General features: G+C 39.4%; 1 long non-coding RNA gene across 1 annotated transcript; it reads left to right on the forward strand.

The window, feature by feature from the left end:
* The first annotated feature begins 93 nt into the window (after positions 1 to 93).
* Positions 94 to 16228, forward strand: LOC141964353 (uncharacterized). Its single transcript, XR_012634307.1, has 3 exons — positions 94 to 195; positions 13749 to 13923; positions 16163 to 16228. It is a non-coding gene; the product is annotated as an uncharacterized LOC141964353 (long non-coding RNA).
* The last annotated feature ends 4509 nt before the right edge of the window (positions 16229 to 20737 follow it).

The raw sequence follows: 20737 nt of genomic DNA on the forward strand, positions 1-20737 counted from the left end.
GGTGGCCGTTGCCTGGGGGCGGCCGGCGACGTCAAGCGCGGCCACCGCCGCCGCCCGCGCGGCTGCTGCGCAGCTTCCGGCGCGTCCCCGCCGCCATGCCAGCCCGCCCCGCCCCGCGCCGCGCCGGGCAAGCAGCGGAGGCGGGGCCGCGGCCGGGAGCGGGGCTGCGCGGCGGCGGTGCGAGCAGCGCCCGAGGTATTGTCCCCTCCCCGCCGCCCTTCCTCCTCGCTCTACTCGCGCGGAGCGGTGGGAGGGGACGAGCGGGGCCGCGGCCCTCCCGCACCGCCTCCGTGGGGGCCGGCCCTCCCAGCAGCGGGCGGCGCGCCGCTCCCGCCCGCCGCCTCCCCGGGCGCTCGAGCGAGGAGGGGGCCCGCAGCTGCTCCCCCCGCGCTGGAGGGGCGAGGCGAGGCGCGGCGAGGCGCGGCAGCCGGGCCCGCTGCAGCTCGCTGAGGGGAGGCGGCAGCCCTGCCAGCCGCAGGCCTGCGGCCCCCGTGCCCCGCGGTGCCCGCCCCGCTAACGGGAGGGACCGCGTCGCAGCCGCGTTGCCCCTGGCAGTGGCTTTGCGCGTTACTCGGGGCAGGGAGTTGAGGATTCATCGGCAGTTCGTTGATTGCCTGCTTAAAATCACGCCCAGGGTGTGGTTTAACCTTGTCCGAGGTTAGGTACCTCGGATCTCGCGTTTCTCTCCTAGCAGTGAGACGCTGGTTCTGCCAATTCTGCTTCTACCGAAGTGCTGGGGGGATGTGCAGGCTCCCTTTCGAAAACCTCTTCTCTTAAGCAGCCTAGTTTGCCTTGCAGTCGGTTTTGGAGGTTTCAGTCTCAAGAGGTCGAGGTGATGGGGGACTCTTGGTCTCAACGAGCATTTCTGCTCTGGCAGTCTCAGGCTGAAATAGCTCGAGTTGTTCGACGCTAGCTTTTGAATCTGTGTTGGCCCCTTTTCCTTGAGCGTGAGCTGCAAGGAGCTCAACAGCAACGGCATTTAGGTCAGTGCTCTGCTTCAGTTACGTCAAGGTTGTCAGTGTGGACCGAGCCAGCCTGGTCCCCGGGGCTGGAGGATGGAATGAGTCAGGAAATTGTTCTAGGGATAGCACAAAAACCCGCCTTCTCCTTTATTGCCTGCCTGTGCTTTGCGGACACCTTACTCTTGGTTGCATTTTTAAAAGCGTTTAGCATTGTACGATTTACATTGTGAAATAATCTACAAGTGTGATGATTCCATTGTAACATTCATAATCTATCTTTTTCCTGTAGTTATTCCTTTGACTTTTACAGCAATGTTTTGAGGTTTGAATTAATGTTTGAGGGTATTTTGCTCTGTTGGAGGAAGTTGTTTGCCTGACTGGAGAAAGATTGTCACTAAACTTGGCAATAACTTTGTAGTCTTTTTAGATTGATCTTGGGGTTTGATTTTAGGGCTTTTGTTGTGGAGAATGTATGTTTTCTGTGTAAATCACTTCATCGGGAGTGTAAAGCTCTTTTGGGTATGTTGAGTAGAAGGAAATGATTTGCTCTACAGCCATTGAGACTGGTGTTTCTACATGCACATCAAATGCAGTGTGTCTATTTCATTTATTTTTCAGTTGCTCTACTGGACTGTTAAAACTGGTCGAATAATGCAATCCACTGGATAATGATGTTAAGTAGTTTCATTAGGTAGTTATAGGTATGGAGTGATTTTTCTCACAGCATTTTAGGACCCTGAGTGTTGGGTTTTTAGCCCTAGTAATACTTACTTATGATTCAAATACAGTGCTTGGTTGTATGAAAATGAATATATGATCACTTTATTAATTTCAGTAATAAATTTTTAACTTGTTTTCCTTGTAATTTAAGTTTTTATCTTTCCTGGGGTGACTAGAGTCTGTTGCTTGGTTTTGGGCTTCCACCAAGCATAAGCTTGTGTATACTGCCTAACAGATGATGTGGTAAAAGGTGTTTGTTTGTGTGTATGTGTTTGTGCTCTGGAGTAATTAAGTAGAAATTTTTCCTGCTTGTTAGTATAGACTGACTTTGAAAAGGCTCTAGCATAGATTCCAGTTCTCTTATCAGTTAGAATTCATAACTTGATGCTGTCAAGATTTCTAAAGCTAACTAATGCTTCCATTTTCTGTTCTGTCTCCCCCTTTCTCCCTCCCCCCCCATCTTTTTTGCTAAGCCAATTTATATTTGGGGACAGACTTTTTAACAGGGCCTGTAATGATAGGACAAGGGGTAATAGTTTTAAACTGAAGGTAGATTCAGACTAGATGTAAGGAAGAAATTTTTTACAGTGAGGGTGGTGAAACACTGGAACAAGTTGCCCAGAGAGGTGGTAGGTGCCCCGTCCCTGGAAGTGTTCAAGGTCAGGTTGGACAGAGCTCTGAGCAACCTGGTCTAGTTGAAGGTGTCCCTGCCATTGGCAGGGGGTTGGACTAAGTCCCTTCCAACCCAAAGAATTCTATGATTTCAGTATTTTCTATATATCATTACATACTATAGCATAATTTACTGGTATTCCTCATTTTTTCCTCCCTGACATTCAAGTTGAATAAAGGAAAGTTTGGGCCAAAGAAGGAATCTAGACATGGGTTTTTCCATGTGCTTAAGAAAGAGTTTTCATGTTGGCGAAGAAAAGGAGGTTTTTAGCTCACGACACAGTAGAACTTCATTTTGCCTGAACAAAACAGTCCTAAAGTAATAATTACTACATGATGCAAACTCCAGTCACCAGGAATTGGTTTGGGTGGTCCAGATGTGGACTCGTAATGACTTTGGGATCTAGTTAGACTGCTATTTGTTCAAACGTTGTTTTCTCCGGCATGTTGACTAGATTTGGCTTAGATTTAACTAGCAATGTATGAGCAGATGGCTTATTTCTGGGTTTATTGACATCCATCTTTACCTTTTTTAACTCTTTTTTTTGTCCTCAACATAGGAAGAGTAGAAGCGTTTTCCGATGCAACTTTTGAAGCTGCTTTGGTTCAGGCAAGTGAACGTACAGATCTGATTTAACTTCTGAATCAGGGTGTCCTTTTGTTGCACTCTGTTTTCAAGCATAATTTGGCAACTTTGTGATTACATCAGCAGTAAAGACTTTAAAACAGTTTAAGTATTAATTAATTTTAATTTATTGTGGTATTTCTAAAAGGCATATCTGGAATGGGCACTTTCCATGACTGAAGCCTCTTGGCATGTACCTCGAGCATGTAGTGCAACAGGAAACAAACTCTCTTTTTCTGTTAGTATGTTCAGATATGGAGGAGAAAAATTAATCATGTAGAGGCACCCCTCAGCCCCCAAGGTGAACTGTAACATGAGTGTTGTTTAAGGTCTGATATATATGTTGTTTTCAAAGAGTAGCATATCCATACCAGGAATCATCTGTAAAATAATTACAAATGTTGGGGAAATAATATTCAGGGCATATATTTAAAAGATTGTACTCGGGCTGAGAACATATGCTACTCATGTGTGTCTTCTAAAAATATTTTCACATGCAAATTACACACCCGTTCACTGCTTACGTCTAAGCAGATTGTCACCGCATGATGGTCCCTGAGAAACTGAATATGGAGTGGGAGGTACCAACTGAAAAGTTTGCTCTGAAGCTTTTGTTTCTCAGGTTTTATGTTTGCTTGGTTTTCCCTCTTCTTTTTCCAAAAACTAACAAAAGAACTTTAAATTTTAAACTTGCAAAGTGCTGTTTTGAAAATGCAAGAAGAATGACGTTAAATAGTTAATTATATGTATACATCTTTCTATGTTTAATGCTTAAATATGATATTAATGTTCTGTTGTTAAATATATGCCACAAGAAAGCTTATTCACAATAATCTCAATTTTGATCATTTTTGTATATATAAAGTCAAGATTATTGTGATTGTAAACTTTCTTGCATTTCATAAGTATTTTTAAGTCCCCAAACTACTAACGTTACCGTTTTTAATGTGTACATGTAGTACATTGTAGTGTTTTAACCAAAAAGAGAGAGGTCTTTTTTGAGACAGAGGTTCTAAAATCGGTAGCTAAAACATGAGGCCAGGTTCTTTTTTGTCAACTGCTACCTGTTTAAACCCTTTTTTCTGGAGTAAAAACCTTTTATGAGGTATTTTTATGACTTTTTTTTTTTTTTTTTTTTCCCTATACTTTTGAAAATAAGTGCTACATTGTTTCCCTATTACTGTGTCTGTAGCCTTGACAGAGCAGGAGAAATCTATTCACTGCTCTGTGTTAAAGGTAGACTTTTTTCTTCTTGATTCTTAAGAGTAGCTCTTATTTTGTCATCCATAACAGGAACATATTCTTTGCTCCTTAGCAAAGTGAGAAACTGAACACTTTAGGCCTGATGCAATGTTCTCAGAAATCATTGCAAAGATTTCCATTTGGGAATTGCAGCTAGCTTTCAAAATACTTTTTATTAATTTTCATTTTATTCTTTCAGTTATTTACCTCTCTGTCCTACAGCCTGTACACTTCTGACTCCATTCTAGTAGGGAACAATAGCCAAAACTTAGTGGCTTTTGTGTCTTCAGAAATTAATTATTTTCAGGAATATTTCAAGTGGGAAAGTATCAATGATGAAATGTTGCTTGAGAAACCTGTGTAAAGATGGGTGGTGTTTGGTATGATCACTGTCACTGTGTTATGCACTTGTGTCCTTAGGATTCTTCCAATAGTTAGGTTGTATTCCTGTGGCATCATGGTGTAGCATTGCTACTCTTAGTGCAAATCAGCATAAATAGAAAATGCATTTTAATGTTGATGGAAGAAATTGAATGGGACCCAGCATGAGATAATATAACCGTCAAATAAAATCCATGTCTCTGCAAGGGTAAAGATCTTGACTAGCTTGATTATGATGATAGGGGCTTTAAAAACTGATGTGAAAGTTTGGAGATACATTGGTTAAGTCATACAAAATAAAACCAATTAGAGCAAGTTTTGAAATTAAGTGAAAAAATCATAGATAGTATTTGATGCCCAAATATGATATGTTGGCTTCTGGTCTCATACTGTCTTTTCTTTAATTGGTGTTGCTCTTTAAAGGCAGGTTATATTTGACTCTCCTTTTTGTTTGGCCTTTATTGTGGCTTTCTGTTCTTCTGCATGAAATTCTGAGATTTCTATGGTGGTTTTGTTGTTTGGTTGTTTTTTTTTTCTTAGTTGCGATTATAGTTTTAATACATTTTATCAATAAGGTGATTCATTAGTTTTTAGAATGGTGATTTTCAGCAATAGCAGCTGAAGGCAGTGTTTTACAGGGTTTAGGAAAATTGGGATGATGTAAAATATGCTGTTTCTCTTTTGTGTGTATTTATAAAAGGGAAATCAACTCCAAATTGTATCTATGTAAGTATACAATATTTGATGTAACACGTGACTCTTTAAAAAGTATCTAATTGTTTCATTCTGTTTTCAAAGTAACTTTGAAGCCTGGCTTTTTTGTTTTCTTGAAAATTAGTGGTAATAAAACATATTAATTTAAGTCTAACTCTTGTGACTTTTGGAAAAAGTTTCTAAATATCTTGCCAGCAGAACTTGGTTCAGATGTTAGCAGAATGAAGAATATTAAGTACCACACTTGCTGTCCAAGTAATTAACCAGTTCTTGTTACATTCTATAACATGGCTCCAGACGCTTTTCATGTATTCCAGTTTCTAGCACTTTCAAAACGAAGGAGGATCTGCAATTAAACTGATTCAGTATTGACAAGATAGTAATTCATACTGAGAAAGAAGGAGCAATGGTAAATTTTGTGAAAAGTTTAAAAGTGACAGATTATCCATTCTTACCTAGCTAGTTAAATTTATACTGGCTTATAGCTGTGCGTTACAGACTTCCTCTGGTACTTTTAGACACTTGAGCTAAATTTTATCACCATTATCTTGTGCTCCTTTTCTTATTTAGTCTTAGATTTATTTTTTTTTTTTCTTTCTACAATCCCATTTAGGAAAACATCCTGTGTAAAGATGCTAGTACTGTTACAGCCACTGACACTATGCATAAGCAGAGGCTCCAGTTGCTGACACCTCTTTCTAATAAATGCTATACAAATGCAGAGAAAGGCTAATGCTTATTCTGAAGAGTTTAAAAATACCTGTCCCATCTCCTCTCTTGAATTGCTAGCATATTGTATACTTCCCTGATTTTTTCACAGAATTGCATGAGTTTAGATGGTTTGTTAAACTTGGTGGGACTAATTCTGTGTGAACTTAAAGCCTTTGCAAAATCTTTCCTATTTTTGGTGGTTTTATCCTTTGGTGGGTTTTTTAATGTCTGAAAACGTAGTACCAGGCTTGGTGTTAATGCGTATTTGTGAAACAGCTAGTAAGTCTGATGGTATGAATTCATGCCTTAGCTAGGGTTAATCAAAGAAAATAATTTTTTATGAAGTATAGGACATGGATATTTTTATATGTCGGGTTTTATTTGGTGGTGGTGCTGAAAGGCCACATCATGAATGAGTTTTGTTATGCTGATTGCTGTAAGAATATGAAGAACATGTGGCTCTTCACACTCAAAACCCAAACATTTTGGGCCTGTAGACCATTATCCTTCTCTAAATAAATAAATGTTTTTAAAAATCCCCAAACTGTTTGTAGAGCATTTTTCCATAATTCTTAGGTCCTGTGTTGGCAGGGGATGTGGGGAGGGGAGGGGGGGGGGGGGGGGGGGGGGGGAAGATGATGGTGACAAAAAGCCTATTGCCTTTTTTTTCCATGGAGCATAAAATATCAATAGTTCAACTCCTAGGTGAAACTAAATATTACTGCCTTCTTGTTTGCTGATATAAATTTATCACTCCTCTTATCCTAATGTGTTGCAACTTAACTGGCCTGTTAAATGTATCTAATGGTATGTCCTCTTCTGGATCAATCTCTCAACCTTTCTTTATGCTTTAAAATTAGAGATAGTATGTTCCAGAGCTGTGATAATGTTCAGTAATTGTTCTACATAACACATAATTTCTACCTTTGCTTTTAGAACAGAAGGGAATGGCTGTAATTGTCCTTTTCAGTCTGATAGTACTTTTTCCTTATATCAGAGATGTTATTAACTAGCCACACTGGTAATTTTCATATTACCTGTGGTGTGTTAATGCAGAAGTTTTTGAGGTGTGCTGATCTCATGCCATCTGTTTACTGATATCATTCTCTGTATACAATACAGTATAATTGACATTCACAACTCTTTTTATTTTCTTTTTTTTATTATTTTCTAGTCAAAGTTGTCAGGAAAGTAGTTTTGCACCTTGACCAAAACTTAAAACCAACCATCTGCTTTTCATGTGGCAGCAGCCCCTAGCAAGGCATATCTGTTTTTGTAAGATATCATGAGAGCATCTCCTTGCAGTTCGTTCACTCTTCCCTCTGAGAAGGTGCCAGGACAGTGACTTCTTACTTGGTAGTCAGGTATTGAGCTTCCTGTCTCAACTAGAATGCCAAATACTATACTACTATACAAGGTTACCACAGACATGGAAATGCAGTTAGTTTTGTTGCAAACAAGTATTATTTAATAAAATTTTACTTTCTAAAACACAGCAATATAGTTTGGTGTTAAAAGGGAACTTAAATATTTAGTAGAGTCAATTATTCAGCTTTATTAATCAGAAAAATATTCAAGTTTCTTGACAAAACTATAAAATAAAGATATTGAAGGTGGAAATTTTGCTGGTGAAGATATTCTGTCAATTTGGGGATCTGTCTGATATATAATTTCTGGCTTTAGAATTGCTTGCTTGATTCCTGTCTCTTGCTGCTTCCTACCTGCATCTTTCAACCATGTTCCTTGCATGATTGTGTGGTTGATGCATGTGCACCATCATATGACCTGACTTCTGCCACTTATACACTGGTGGGAAAGTTTAGAGTCTGAATCTAACTCTTTTTGTGGATAATTAAGAGTAAAATTCCTGGAGTACCCTGTGCTTTTAAGAGCTGGTATATCAGGTCAAATAGGGACAGGCCCTCTATGCAACCTAGCATATAGCAGTGGCTATTAATAAATGCTTGGGGAAGGCATGTAAATAATGGCTTGAACTGTAGCATTTGAAAGATTTCCAGTGTATTTTTAAAATACTGGTGTTTAAAAATGCCTCTCTGATAGGCCTAAGACTAAGGTTTTATCAAAGCTGCTAAAGTCAGTTTCTTGCTCTATATTCTGAGGCTGTTAATATCTTTTTGCTGTTGTTACCACTTAAATAGCTTTTTTATGATTCACAGTAAAGTATCCACACTAAACAAAAATGACCATGAAATCCTAATAAATGAACAAATAAAGGCATTATGTTCTCTTTCAGTTGTATTAAATAAACTTAATTTTAATTAAGTTGTAATCATATCTGAAGTTATTTAAAATAGCAGGTAATAAATATTTAAATAAAATAATTCTTAAGAAGATAAGTTTTTCTTCTCTATTTAGTTAGTGTGGCAGAGTTCATGTATCGCCACATAGCATACATAAACTGTTACTGTGTTTCATGCTTCAGAACAGAGGGACGTTACTGAACTATCATGTCAGAATTCTTTTGTAATTCAGCTTGTGTTGGGTAATCATGATTTTATAAAGCATTTCAACTTTCTTTTTTGTTTCAGTGGTATTTTTTTTTTATCGTTAGCAATGCTGTTCCATATTAAATCACTTCATGCATGAAAGAAAGGTGTAAACTTGAATACAAATCCAAAATGGAGATCCTCATCAGAGCAAAATTGGAGGAACAAAATAAAATGCAATACTACAGCACAAGCTCCCAAACTTATTCTGCTGATGTTCAGTCACTGGCATTGATGATTAAAGTACTGTTGGTGCCAGTTGTGTTTATTTCTCTGGTTTTATAGGTATCTCTCAGAGCAGGGACTCTATCCTATGTTCATCAACCTGTGAAACACACCTGAAACCAAGATACAACTTTGTGCTTTCTGCCTCGCTTACTGGTTTATCACCCCCCACTTCACTCCATCCTGTTCTTTTATAGCAAAATCTACTCATGTACATGTGCTGGTTTTGGCTGTGATAGAGTTAATTTTCTTCATAGTAGCTAGTATAGGGATGGAAACAGTGTTGATAACACAGGCATGTTTTCCTTGTTGCTGAGCAGCGCTTAAACAGCATCAAGGCCCTTTCTGCTTCTTACATCACCCCACCAGTGAGCGGGCTGAGGTGCACAAGAAGCTCACGCTCAGCAATAAAAACTGGGGGAAGAAGGAAGGGGGGGATATTTGGGGTCATGGCATTTTGTCTTCCCAAGTAATTGTTATGCGTGACGGAGCCCTGCTTTGCTGGAGATGGCTGAACACCTGCCTGCTGATGGGAAGTGGTGAATGAATTCCTGGTTTGGCTTTGCTTGTGTGCACAGCTTTTGCTCTACCTATTAAACTTAAATTAAGTTTTCTCACTTTTCCAGTTCTCTCCTCCATCCCACTGGGAGGGAGGGAGCAAGAAAATTTGTGGGGCTGAGTTGCCAGCTGGGATTAAACCATGACAGTCCAGCAGGTCCACTTTGAAAATTGCTCTTGAAACAGTACCTGCTTAAAAGATATTTAAAGTAAAATGGAAGTGTGATACTGGTTACAGGGGTAGCTGGAAAGTACTATAATATGCCATGCTTAGGAATAATGTATGGCAAGTAACTGGTCCCAGAAATCCTTCTGCAGATAAGTAATCCTATCAAAGGCAGTTGAGTGCATTTGATTAAGGATTACATGCGATTAGTGGTCTGCAAGGTTAAGAGTACAACCTGTATCATTAATGAGTATTCAAATATTAATGCTGCTTTGAGCAGAAGGTTGAGGTCTGTTCCAGCTAGAATGATTTTATGATTCTCACACTTGTTTTATGCAAATAGATATTTAATTTCTAAAAAACATCTTGAGTGAGACAAGCTCTAGCAAATCACTGCTATTATTTTACCTATTGCATCATGTTGTAGCATGAGGCTGCAAATTTGACCCAAGTTTAAGATTTAAAGTTTAAGATTTAAAACAGTAAGAGATGCATCCATACCTTTTTGTCTTTTGCATGTAATTCATTGTATAGTTTTATATCAGATGGAATTCCTTCTTCCTAGCATACAGTTAACTCTGGTGCCAGTTCTGGAACTAGTCTAAAGTAGAGTGCCTGAATATTTGTTGCTTTATGTGCAGTTGAACTGTGTGAATGGACTTAAGGTTACTTTGCCTAATTCAGGTGTTGCTGGCACTGAGTCACAGAATCATCTAGGTTGGAAAGGACCTTGAAGATCAGCCAGTCCAACCATTGACCTAACACTGACAGTTTTCAACTACACCATATCCCTCAGCGCTGTGTCAACCCGACTCTTAAACACCTCCAGGGATGGGGACTCCACCACCTCCCTGGGCAGCCCATTCCAACACCTAACAACCCCTTCTGGAAAGAAATGCTTCCTAATATCTAGACTGAACCTTCCCTGGCACAACTTGAGGCCATTCCCTCTTGTCCTATCACTTATTACTTGGTTAAAGAGGCTCATGCCCAGCTCTCTGCAACCTCCTTTCAGGGAGCTGTAGAGGGCGATGAGGTCTCCCCTCAGCCTCCTCTTCTCCAGACTAAACACCCCCAGTTCCCTCAGCCGCTCCTCGTACAACCTGTGCTCCAGACCCTGCACCAGCTCCGTTGCCCTTCTCTGGACACGCTCGAGTCATTCAATGTCCTTTTTGGAGTGAGGGGCCCAAAACTGAACACAGGAATCGAGGGGCGGCCTCACCAGTGCCGAGTACAGGGGTAAGATCCCTTCCCTGTCCCTGCTGGCCACGCTATTGCTGACACAAGCCAGGATGCCATTGGCCTTCTTGGCCCCCTGGGCACACTGCTGGCTCCTGTTCAGCCGGCTGTCAGTCAACACCCCCAGGTCCCCCTCTGACTGGCAGCTCTCCAGCCACTCCTCCCCAAGCCTGTAGCGCTGCTGGGGGTTGTTGTGGCCCAAGGGCAGCCCCTGGCATTTGGCCTTATTGAAACTCCTCCAGTTGGCCTCAGCCCATGGCTCCAGTCTGTCCAGGTCTCTCTGCAGAGCCTCCCTACCCTCAAGACTATGGTAACAAAACCATCATTCCCGGTTAACAGTCTAGGAAAGGCTTGAGGCGCTAAAGACTTCAAAGCAAGGCCTCAGAATGTGAGAGGGCATTCTTATATTAAAAAAACCCCAACCAAACAAAAACCCCGAACAAACAGAAAAACCCAAAATCCAAACCCACCACCATCCCCAGCAAAGCCCCCCACTGTTAGAATATACTGTGTAGATTCCGAATATACATAGGTATTGAGACACAACAGGTTGAGTTTAGTAATACCCGTTAAGTGAGTATTAAGATGAACAGTCTTAATCAAAATACAATTTCTTAAAAAATGATAAACAGTAGTATGACCATTCTATTAAGATGTGTGGGGAATTCATATGTATCTCCTTTTTGTAGATAAAATTTGTATGTATTGATACCTCTTTTAACTGTTCTCATTCATTTACTTGTCAATTATTTAAGCAAAAAGTTGGTGATGAGGGAGGAAATTTCAAAATTGATGTCTGTAAAAGGCCAATCACTTTCACATGCATGAGACCAGAAATGTTGTTATGTAACATTTTAATGCTTTCAAATATGTCAATTAACCACAGTAACAGAATATAGCTGTTGTCATGTCTTATTGGTTGCAGCATGTTTCAGGAAAATACTTGGTCGTTTGTATGCTTTTATTTAAAAAGAAAAGGATGGTAACTTAGTAAGTAATATGTGAAGGACTTGACATGTTTCCTGGACTTTTAGGGAGTACAGAAAGCAAATAAAAGGAAGAAGAGGCACTAGGAAGGAGTGATTTCTTTTCCCGTTACTCTTCACCACAGAGATGTTGTGGACATTTCATTATTTTAAAATAATGTTGACAGGGCATTATCTGATTAGTGGATTAAAGAATCAAAAGATTGAATGCTAGAATAAAGTGCTAAAAACCCCTAAGTCATGAGGACTCGATGTGATTCATTCATTCAGTGGTTCTAAAGGATGAAGGGGCTGATCTGCAAAGAAGAGAGCATCTTGTTAGGATGAGATGCTGTGCCAGAAGACTGGAAGCTATCAAGTGTTGTATGTACTGTACTTTTAAACTAAACACAAGGAGCAGATCTGGAACCTGCAGACCAAGGACTCCTATTTTAATACCACATAAGGAGATTTCAATACTAAATGGATAGTCAAGTAGTTCTGTAAGCACAAGATCTAACAGCACCTAGTTTCCTATGCAGTTGTACCTTAGAGGTAATGAAAAGTACTAGCTGCAGCTGGCATATTTATAAGGTGTGTCTCTTACCTACGTGTATGTTCTCTAATAACATGGGCATATGCTGCAGCCTCTCCTTCAGTATGGACAGTTTGTGGGTTGGTCTTCTCTATCCACTTGCCGAGTACTTGGAATTCTGAAATCTCTGAATTCTTAATAAAGTGTAAATGACTTTTGAATCTTCCTCATTGACAGAACTGTTTGAAATAAGGTAGTGGATTCAAAACTTAGAAGGGGTCAGGCATAACCTAGGCAGACACATTGAAAAGCATTAATCTCTTCTGTCTTTAGCAGTCTAAACAATGATCTAAGTTGGTTTGGTTAGTGGAAAAGAGAGAGATGCACCCACGTATATATTTTCATACACTCATGTGCAACCTGTAGTTCATTCCACCTTCTTAAATTTACAGTGTATGACCTTTGGCAGGAAACTAACAATAAATTTTGGTGTGGCCCTACAAGCACTGATTTTTGGTGCAATTGTGAGGACAGTGAACTGGGATGGAGAGATGGAAATGAAAGATAAAGTAGTCCAAGAATACCCTATACTGCTTTCAGTGGCAAAGCTGTGATCTACTTGTAATTTACACTTAGGTGACAATAGTAGTTTCTGAAATGCTGACATTTGTAGCTGCAATTAGCTATGTGCTTGTTTCCTCATTTTCCCTCCTGTTGTATTAGCAGAGTCATTTCTGTCATTATGCGGTGACTTGGATCAGAAAATTGATCCTGACTTCAAGAGGAGTCTATGGCAAGCAGCAATTTTTTACCCAAGTTAGTTCGTCAATACCATATAGCGAGTGGCTCCACCAGCAGATACATGTGCACAAATGTGGCACAAGGATGGGAATAAGCAGCAGGAAGGTCATCTCTGTTTGAACGGGCACTTTTACCAAAATACATGTTCATCAAATTATGCTTCTAGAATCTGTCTTAGAAGTGATTTATCTTGTCTTCAAATAAGCATCCAAAGTAAAATACTATACACATTCTCTAAAAGCAAAGAAAGTTATGAGCAATCTTCTAAGGCTGGATATATTAATGTAATAATGGTAAGATGTCATTCAGTATTTGCAGTTACAAAAGAATTCACACTGGAAGGAATAACCTGAACTACTTGAAAATAATTTTAAATTACAAGTAAATGTTCTGCAAAAATACATGTATCATTATAGATGCCTTGCTGAAAACTTCTTTGCAGTGTGCCCACTGTAAAAGAAACACCTGTAAAATTTATTGAAATGGTGCTCCACAGTAGCATTAAATGGAAGTTCTTTACCTGGGCATTTCTGCTCAAATGAACTGTCCATCAGGTTTAATTAAGTAATTTATCAATTTATCAATCAGTGCATATACATATCCTCCATGTGTTTTTAAATGCTATTGGTAAATAACAAGTTCTTGAAAACCTGCTAGAGTAAAGAACTTTAAAGTCTTTTCAGCAAGTTTACACAAAATAAAGACACTGTATTTCTTACTTTCAGTTAAATTTCTTCAGATTATCTGTAAATTTTCAATAATGGCAATACATTCATTCTGCCATTTGGAGGAGCCTGTGCCACAGAATAATGATCTGAAGAAAGCGCACTTATTTGCAAGGAAGAGTCTTCATTTGGGAAATAGTACCGATGCAGCGAAGAGGTGCTTTGTCAAGTTCTGGTAAGTACTTTTTTTTGTTATTTTTTTAATTGTACTTATTTGGTTTTGGTAGACTGGCATTTTGTTTACATTAGCATACATGCAGTGTCATGTCAGAGCCTGGCAGCCTTTGTGTTGGTCATTTGAGACATGAAGTATCTTGAAATGAAAAGGCACATGCAGTAGCAACACATACTTACGAGATGCATGGAGGGAAACCGTTGTCTAGAAAATCTCTGAAGTAGCTGTTGAGGATGGAGATTCTGATGATCATAATGATCCGATTCCCTTTGCTAGACGTTCTTTTTCAGAGTTTGCTTATATGTTTATTTTCTGAATTTAGTATTTTGCTAAACCAGAGTTGTTGTTTTGGTTGTAAGTGTTAATTATTAAAGTCTCAGATCATTCAGGCGAAATAAAAAGGAAGTCAAGGTCAGGTTTTCACAACTTGGAATATCTTCAAATTTTCTATTTTAAAAAAATTCAGCTTTTGAATCTTCTGCCAGTTAGAATTTTTTTTCTTAAATCTTGGCGTGGTAACACTGGATTAGGATTTAGTTTTAGACAAATGGTTACTGTGTGTTGTGTTTATTTTTTTTCTAGACATCCAATTATTTTTATAACATAATAATGCCTTCACAGCGGAAGTTGGTTTATAGTCATATTCTGCATGGAAACTGTATGCAATGTACATTCAATAAGAAATGTTAGCAGTAGAATAATAAGATAATTATGAATATTTAAACAGGTACTTGAATTCCTTTTGCAGTGTTCTCATTGCAAATTGCGGGGGGTTCTTTCACAGGCTATGGGTTTGGTGTTCCAACCAGCAGTCGAACAAGTAATAATTTGAAAAAAGAAAAACAAAACAACAAACGGTTTCTTATTAGAAAGTCAGAGTACAGTTTGTCAGCCTTTTCAGTGGTGCACACAAATCTAGAACCTTTTTATGATACCTGTCTACTTTGTTGCTAAATTACTGGATCCTTGCACATATAAAAATGTCTTCATAGATGCATATATGATCTGCAAAGCCTTAACAATACCATTTGTCTTGCTGAAAATCCCCCAGAATGGAAAGTAGTAGATTTTTTGAATGTAATACTATCACATCTTTTGGGTCCAGAAACAGAGAGTCCTATTCTATGTGTTTTTATGCACATGCTTAACCTCATATCGATGCCATCCTGATAGAGTACTGATGCCTGAGAACTTCAGTGACAGAAAGAACAGTACTTTTTTAGTGTAAGCCTTTATATTAGTCCCCTTATATTTAGAGAAAACATGAAGATAATTCTTTTAAATAAATTATTTATAAATGTAATGGATAATTAAAAATCAGAAACTAGTTAAGAAAAGCTTTTGAACTGTTAGGGTACTCCAAAATGGGACAGCAGTAGTGAAAAGGAGGCTGTTGCTTCAGTGAAGTTCAAGAAATTGAAATGCATTTCAGTGAAATCATCACAACAGAGAATTCATTCTGAGATACTTCTTAAAACTTCTGGTTTTATTTTGCAATATGAATGCTATGAATAGTGTCCACCAGATACCAATTTTAAAATGCTTTTTTATAAATGCTACAAAGTTATAAAAACTGAGGGCTTTGATGCATCTGACTTTATTTTTAATATATTTAAAGAACAATATTCTTAAGCATATTAGGTTTTCTTGTTAATGAGAATGGATTCTGGCTGTACATAAAGTCAAACTTTTATTGGAACACAGTTCCATAGAAGCCAAAGTAGGACAAGAGTAAAACATAAACCAAGTTCAGTATTATTCAACAGTAGTGCTTATGATGTCTATAATGTGGATATTTAGAGCAGCAAGTGTATTTTTCTTCTGAATCTTTCCACAGAATTATTACCGTTCCTGGTACAACCTCCTGTACATGGACAAAACTGAACTCTCCACAAATAAGAGAGTCCTGTATCTGAAAAGTAATAAGGCCAGGTATTTGAGGTTATAATATTTCAGTGAGCAGTTAAAAGTAATTTCAATGACTTGTAACTCACACAAATATACAAAAATACTTGATTTATTTGAAGTCTCAAATGGTTTATATCAGTTTCTGTTTGTTGTTTTTTTTCCTTTTTATCTCATGGGTAGAAATTCTGAAAATATTCAGCTCTGCTTTCTAAATGTGTCTTCCGTGAAATCAATGAGCTGACCTGAGTGGGAATAAAGGTTGGTTTATCTTTAGTGAGACAAAGTTAAGTCATCACTAAGTGATTTTGAAATCCCATCCTTGAAATACTAGGTCTTTGACATTCAGTGGGATGAGAATCTCAGAACAGACTGACTACTGGGGACTCCCAAGCTACAGTTCAGGTAAATAACTTCTTTGGAGGAGGAACTTAAAGGTTTCTTCTTTTTTGAATTATGATAATTAAGTAGCAAAGGGTGCAACTTAAACTATAAATATTTTCCACTTAACATTTACATTTAAAATAGATTTGCCTATATTTGTGAGAGGATTTGTTAGTTACAGTTTGAGCATTATATAGTTATCTAACATTTCAGCAGTACTGTTTCTAGAGGACTTCTCTACTGGCACAGAACATGAATGTCTAGTTCTATTCCCAGCCACATTTTTGTCTTGTTTTCCAACATGTAGCTATGAGTGTTTAGCTAGTTCAGCTACTGCAATTTCCATTTTTTGCAAAGACAGAGATGTCTTTTGGTAATGCATGCATAATTTAGAAGTAACAGCTTCTATATTAGAATAAGTGTTAGGGCTCTGTTCAGATCATGGGATTAACTTGGTTTGTTTCCTGCTCCAGCTGGGTCCCACTTCATCCAGGAAAAGGGTAGCTCAATTGTTTCTCTTGCAACACCTCAATGTAGTTTGTAACCTAGAGCCTTAAAATCACCCGGAACTGGTGCTGCTTTACTTTATTTCTGCTCTTGGAAAGTACAGTGGTGCAGCAGGTACTGCTGCCTCAGTAGTGGAGGCAGGAAACTTGGGAGAGGAACAGGGTGCACAATGGGAACAGGAACTGTTATGACCATCTCCAGTAATCTGTCCTAGGTTATCACCCAGGGTTCTCTTTCACTCTCTTTTGGGGGAGAGGGGAAAGAAAAGGTGGAAAATAGTTCTGTAACTGGTAGAAAAAGAGCAAGAAACTTTCCTTTAAAAAACAAAAAGTTTTTCTTCTGCATGATAGTGTTTCAAAGAGAAAACATTAATGCTTGGGGGATTTTTTTTTTACCCATTTTCAACTATAGACTTCCTTCTTCAAAAACAGAAAGATACTGTAAAAGATCAGATCAAGAATAAAAAATGGAGAGTATTTTAAGCAAGAAGATAACAACAAATCAAAGAAATACATGTATTACCTTTTTAAAATATTTAACTTCAATGAACCATTAACATCAATGAGATATTTAGGGTCTTCTATGTTGTTCTATAGGCAATATAGACTGTGAGAGAAAAAGGTGCATCTGAAGTAGATCATCTGGTTTAAGAAAGTAAGCAACTATTCCTGCCAAGCAATTGGTTAAACAAAACGATTAAACCACAAGTGTTTTCATAGTAGCTCTCTAATTAATTTAAGTAAGTGGAAGAAATCTCACATGCTTGTAGTAAGTTTCCTGTTTCTTCAGGGGTGATGAAAAATACAGATTTGGGGTTTTTTCCCCTAGACAATTCAGTAATCCCTGTAATTCTTGTCATGGGTATACTAAACAACTGTGGGCCAACTTCTGCACCTCTTGAATTTGTAAAGTTATGTAAAATTGGAACAATTACTAAGAGTTCTTGATAATTTAAAAAAAAAAAAATCCCATAGCAGGCAGCACATTCAATCATTAGAGAAGTGATATATTTTAAGAGACAGCCCATATCACTGTAGGTAAGTATGTGCCTTTAGCACTATAAATTAGAAGCATGGTATCTGAGCAATATATAAACTGTTCACATACCTCTTTTTGTGCCTAGCACATTGATGTATTAGTAGTATGGAATATGTTTGTTCCATTCCTCTTTGGAACACAGCTTCCTCTCCACTGTCTCAGACATATCTTACCTTGTTCTTGGGGCTTCTGATTCAAGAATACCCAAGAGTGGGCCTGTTGACTGTGAGAGCTGATGTATAGCTTACCTTAGGGCTTAACAACAATAGCAAGGCTGGATACTACCCAACACACTATGCCAGTTTTGGTTCCCAGCATTCTGACATTTTCTCAAGAGTAGGCCCAGAAATTTGTTGTCCTGATCATCAACATCCAGCTTAAATACTTTCCTCTTGGATCCCATCATTTTAACATTGTCATACCAAGATGGTTGATTACATTTTTGAAGGAGGAGACTCTTCTGCCTTGACTGCAATATGGCTAAGTGAGTCTCAGGGTCTTCCAGGAGAGGACATCTCATTCCTGACATGCCCACCAAGAAGAGGTGCTGAAGCCTGTGTAGTTCCTTGAAGATGAACTTCATTATCCTACTGAGGAATGAGTAATTGTATATGTTATGGAATACCATCTTACAGTATACAAATACTGTACTTAGTATCAAATGAGGACTTCAATCAGTACATCAGAGAGGAATAGTCAGTGACTTCCATTTCATTTTATGCAGCACTGTGAATACAGCAATCGTTTAGAGACCTGGCTTAGGGGCTCCAGATGCTTCAATAGGACAGTGGTTCAGCTGAAGACACCCTTAAATTAAGGGGCAAAATATTTTAATTTGTAGACGGATGAAGTATCCTCTGCTTTGCTTTAGTTAAAGACTGTGGTTGGAAACTTACCTTTTTGCTAAGTTCTACCAGTTGTTTTCATGACTGCTTCCAGAATTGATTTACTCTCTAGCTCATTGATAAAGATGAAGAATCATCTAGGTTGGAAAAGACCTTGAAGATGATCCAGTCCAACCATTAACCTAACACTGACAAACACCTCCAGGGATGGGAACTCCACCACCTCCCTGGGCAGCCCATTCCAACACCTAACAACCCCTTCTGGAAAGAAATGCTTCCTGACATCCAGTCTAAACCTTCCCTGGTACAACTTGAAGCTGTTACCTCTTGTCCTATCACTTACTGCTTGGTTAAAGAGACTCATCCCCAGCTCTCTGCAACCTCCTTTCAGGGAGCTGTAGAGGGCGATGAGGTCTCCCCTCAGCCTCCTCTTCTCCAGACTAAACCCCGCCAGTTCCCTCAGCCGCTCCTCATATGACCTGTGCTCCAGACCCTGCACCAGCTCCGTTGCCCTTCTCTGGACACGCTCGAGTCATTCAATGTCCTTTTTGGAGTGAGGGGCCCAAAACTGAACACAGGAATCGAGGGGCGGCCTCACCAGTGTCGAGTACAGGGGTCAGATCCCTTCCCTGTCCCTGCTGGCCACGCTGTTGCTGACACAAGCCAGGATGCCATTGGCCTTCTTGGCCCCCTGGGCACACTGCTGGCTCCTGTTCAGCCGGCTGTCAGTCAACACCCCCAGGTCCCCCTCTGACTGGCAGCTCTCCAGCCACTCCTCCCCAAGCCTGTAGCGCTGCTGGGGGTTGTTGTGGCCCAAGGGCAGCCCCCGGCATTTGGCCTTATTGAAACTCCTCCAGTTGGCCTCAGCCCATGGCTCCAGCCTGTCCAGGTCTCTCTGCAGAGCCTCCCTACCCTCAAGCACATCAACACTCCCCCCAACTGGGTGTCATCTGCAAACTGACTGAGGGTGCACTCGATCCCCTTGTCTAGATCATCAGTAAAAATGTTAAAGAGGAGTGGCCCCAACATCGAGCCCTGGGGGACACCACTTGTGACCGGCCGCCAACTGGATTTAACTCCGGTCACCACAACTCTTTGGGCCCGGCCATCCAGACAGTTTTTTACCCAGCAGTGCGTGCGATCATCCAAGCCTCAAGCAGCCAGTTTTGCCAGGAGAGTGCTGTGGGAAACAGTGTCAAAGGCCTTGCTAAAGTCAAGGTAAATTACATCCATATCCACAGATCATAATTCTTTAAGCAGTGTCAGTTTTGGCACAGCCTTCTGCTTCTAAACACCAAGTGAGGGTGTTTACTTTAGAGTCTGACCTGGTTCTGCTACTGCTTTTTCTCTTCTCCCTTTTTTGAGACAGTGGCTTTCATTGCAACTTGATGTGGACTAACTTCCTAATGGATCATTTAATCCTGAAGGTATCAGTCATATATGTTTTCACCCTCCAACCTTGCTTATCGGACTATCCTTCACACAACAAATGGTAATGAATAGAATCTAGGGGCACAACATGGGCAGAGGCAAGTGCTATGTGCAATAGATTTCCTAGTCATGTTTTATTTAGCAGAATATATATATCCAAGATTAATTTCATCTTAGTAACAAAGAAAGGAGGACCTCTGAGGATTGGAAAGAGAATCTTGGCCAAGTGATTTGGGGGAAAAAGCTTTGGAATCTCCAGGAAAAAGAACTATTTTCCTCAGTTTTCCCTCCAAGTCTATTGGAAAAAATAGCCCATTGTTAAAGAATTCTCTGTGTGTCAAAATGAGCATGAAGTTTATTTTAAAAGTAATAACTTACAGTATTGCATCCTTTAAGATGTTTTCTGTAAGTAATGTTTTAGATTAAGTTACTTTGTTACAGAATTTCATAGCATTAAGAAATTACAATTCCTATATACAGTAGACTACATTTACTGACAGGTCCTTGAAGTGCTCTGTTAACTATTTGTAATGAGATAATCTTTCTATATAGAGGTGTCATGTTTGTTTGACAAGATTTTCTGTACCCATTTATTTATGACAGGATGATACTACTACAGGGATGGTATTCTTGATTTTTATTTTCAATTTTTTTGTTCTGAGGCTGACCAACTAGCAAACAAAAAACCCCAACTTTTAAATACC

Source organism: Athene noctua, chromosome 1, assembly GCF_965140245.1.
Source record: "Athene noctua chromosome 1, bAthNoc1.hap1.1, whole genome shotgun sequence".
Classification (NCBI taxonomy): Eukaryota; Metazoa; Chordata; class Aves; order Strigiformes; family Strigidae; genus Athene; species Athene noctua.